Below are 4,027 nucleotides of genomic sequence, written 5' to 3'. Positions count from 1 at the left end.
ATATATATATATATAAATTTACAACTTTGAAAAAAGTTTGCATTTTACTTTTGAAAAAAGTTAGCCTTTTACTGCATTTACTCTATTCAGTAAATCAGACTGCAATATTATACATCATAAAAAGTAGTAACATGCTTATCTAACCTGTAAAAAATTATTTTTCGAAGCTGTAAATAAAACTTTTTTTTTAACTTGAGTACATTAGGAGTACGTTTTACAAGAAAATTCTATTTCAGTCTTTCTACTTGAGATTTCACATTGAATTCAGTGTGTTACTTGCTTCTTTGTAAATATTTGTGACATTTACTAGCAATTTCTGAGTGAAAACTGTTTAAATCCATATAATTATTTTTGTTTCTGCAACCTAGTGTTCTCATGATGACTTATTCATATTAAAAATATTTTTTGATTGACTTGATTAAACCAGGTAATTTTCCACATGAATCACATTTTTTTATGTTGCATGACAAAAACTGCAAAAAGTGTTTTGATGAATGTATTTTTTTAATAGTCTCTAGTGCACTTTTGAGTATACAAAAGTGCACCCAAATATATTGTTGGATTTGACCTTTACGCTCTTTAAAATGTAACCGGCTGATCTCCCGTGCTGCATGTGCGTGTGCAGCTGAAATGTATGCAGGTATTCAAAGCGGCGGCTGTTGCAGCGGCTCGAGACAGGTTCAGTTAGTGGTCTGGAGCCCTATCTCTCGCTCCGGCCGGCGATAACAGGCTCCTGCGGTTTGGAGGTCAGCCTGATTACTTAAAGCTGTCGGCTGTACACAGCGGAAGCTATCTGGACCGATAACCTTGTGACACGAGTAACACTACAAATCCTCTTAAGACACAACCAAGGGTCACTGCTCTCGGTGTTATCACAGACGGCTGTTCAACACGGCCGCTAAGAACCACTAGTCCTTGTAAGGGAACAACGGAGCAACGCTTGCTCTTCAGATGTTCCAGTGCAGGACAATGAGCTGAAGCACGGAGGACAGAAAGAGCAAAACACAGAAGTGCATTAACTCTGTTTACAGCTGCATGATCATGCACAGTGGAGTTCAGTAGTGCAAAAAGTATTTTCTTAATCAGTATTTTGTCTTGTTTTTCAGTATATGTAAATATCCTTAAAACAATATCAGATTACTTGAGATGCAAGATTGCACATAATAATAATAATGTTTTCAGAGAATATATATATATCTTGAGTTAAGCTGGTTTATTTATATATTTACAGTCAAACCAAAAATTATTCAGACACCAGATATTATTTTTTATATTTTTTTTACTAGTGGGTGCAGGACACTGTAGTTCATTTATGTAAAGTGAGGATAGCAAAATAAAGTAAACTGTGAAATGTTATACCCAAAAATTCTTCATACAGTGGACTACCAGTAAAACTGATACAAATTTGGGACCAAAAATTATTCCGACACTTTGACCTGACCATGTTTTGCTGAAGTATTATCTGACAATATCAAGATGAATTTGTTCTGACACAGAGTTCTTGTCATATTTTATTAGCAATTTCTAAACTATAGCAAATAAACTGTGATAATGTGTTAAATGTTGAAGGTGTCTGAATACATTTTGGTTTGACTGTATATATATACATGCACACACATAACATTTAAATGAAAAATACAATAAAATAATATATATAAAAAAGATATATAAACTGATGTACAAATTTTTTTTGTTTGCATGTCACACACATACACTTGGAAATAAATATATTATGTAAAAAGTAATATTTTATTTAACATATATATATATATATATAGAAATAAAAAATAAAATATATAAATAATTTTTTATATAATGTTTTCAGAGAATAGTTTGTATGGTTTTTATTAAAAATATATATATATATATATATATATATATATATATATATATATACACACATTTTTGATGTTTTAAATTTTCAGAAAATATATCTTGAATTAAGCTATTTTTCTTACCAAATTTTTTAAGAGTAAATATCATTTTTAAAAACACTTTTTATTTATAATTTATTAAACATATTTATTTATTTAATCCCTTTTTTTTACTGTGGTCTCAGACTTGTGGTCTCCTCTGTATTTAATGGTATTTATGTATTTAGTAACTTACATCTTGGCAAAAGGGGAGACAGTGACAGTAAACCTGTCAGATAAAGGAATTTGATAAGCTTTCTTTGTATTGTAAAGCGAGGATGGGGATTTCGACACATACTGTTGCTGAAAGCCGGCAGCTCGTCCTCACGCTGGATATTTGAGGATGCACAAACAAACAAAGTGCTTTCAGCACGAAACCCCTGCAAAAGCAGTCCAATCAATTATTCTTATAAATAAAAGATTTAAAGTGGGCTGTCTCTAAAGATTGAAGATTGATTAAAGCGTTAAAGATTTTACTCCGTGTCATGCTGATTAAAATTGCAAGCTTTGTAATTCATAGTGTTGTGTCTGATGAGAAATCCCTTGCACTTGCTGAAATCATTGTTGATTCAGTTATGATATCAATAAGAAAATAATTAATAACCATGCTTTAGGGTGGCGACAGCTCCTGTCACTTAATCAATACAAACAAATCACATGCAGCATGTGCTGATTATCTGAGGGAGGCTGAATATTAATGTCTCCATGTAAGTCTATAAACGGCCCGCATGCATTACCTGCATTACTTATTTCCATTTAATTATGTATATATATAATTACATTTTTTTATTTATTTATTTTATTATTGTTTTTTTTCTGAATCAAGAAGTCTGCTTTCATTGTTTCCAGGTTAACACTGTACGGTATTGTAAAACGTAAATTTCAGATTGATGAGTTGCGTTCAAAGCCGTATTTATTAAACCGGTGTATTTTATCATATTATGTGTTATTAAATCAGTAATCCACTCTGCTTTGTGGTAAATCACTGTAATGTACAGCATCTCGTGCCTTATTGCTTTAATAAATGCATATTTTCTAGTAAAAAGAGGTATTTTTCAGCTTACAGCTTTACCTGTTTGAATAACAAAATGCGATTTTGCCTTTTGAAATCTGGCGAGTCTGGCATAGCAAACGACCCTCAAATTAGCCCGTCTAAAAAACACAATATTACTCTGGAGACCTTTTTATTGGTGAGGTAATAGCTTTTGGGAAGAGCCAGATTCCTGGTTTCATTATTTGATAAGAATGCACTTAATGAAAATATCAGCCAGAAGCAATACACGCTAACACTTGATTTCAAAGTCCTCGAAGGCCAGAAAGAGAGGAGAAGAGAGTGCGCCAGCGTTAGCATACCACTAGCGTTCATTAAAGAAAACCTGAAACAGCAGACGACTTAATGGATGTCATTTAAAGTGGGGCCACCAGAAGCAACGTCTCTTCAGCTCTCGACTCAAATCATCTGCTCTGTTGTTCTAGCAGCTGAATGAAAAGAGTCTACGAGAAAATACATTGTCAGAGACTTTGTTTCTAAACCTAGTAAGCTGCCTACAAAGACAGCATTTCAATCCAGTCATTTATGAGGATCTTCTGAAGGCAGGCGTCTACTGTATGTAGGGTTCGGAACAGAGCCGATCTCACAACATGATGCTAATATTTAAATATAGATATTGAAAATTCATTTGATTCTGATTGGTCAGTCGCGTGTTTTGGAGGATGAGAAGCAGCAGGTCAATGTTGTTGGCCTGCAGGAAGTGCCCGTGTCATCTGTTGACGATGTCATCAAGATGATTGAGAGGGGAAGTGCATGCAGGTAAATATTAACAATCATTTTTTAAGTGGACCCAATAAATTTTTTTTTTTTTTTTTTTTTTTATGTCTTAAAACAATTTACAGAAGCCCTGAACTACTTTTTGAATTTTATTGAGTGAATTTTTTGATGACTACTTTCTAAATGCTTTATATGTTTTTCTGCTATTTCTTTTTTTTTTTTCATTTTTATATTACAATTTTTTATTCCTCATTTTTAAGATTTATTTAGTTTCACGTATTTCATTTTCTATTTATATATTTATATATATTATATTTATTTATATTTATAATATAAAATTAAATTT

Source organism: Sinocyclocheilus anshuiensis, unplaced genomic scaffold, assembly GCF_001515605.1.
Source record: "Sinocyclocheilus anshuiensis isolate Anshui unplaced genomic scaffold, SAMN03320099.WGS_v1.1 scaffold1005, whole genome shotgun sequence".
In the NCBI taxonomy this organism is placed as follows: domain Eukaryota; kingdom Metazoa; phylum Chordata; class Actinopteri; order Cypriniformes; family Cyprinidae; genus Sinocyclocheilus; species Sinocyclocheilus anshuiensis.
Note: the sequence above shows the minus strand (reverse complement) of the source record.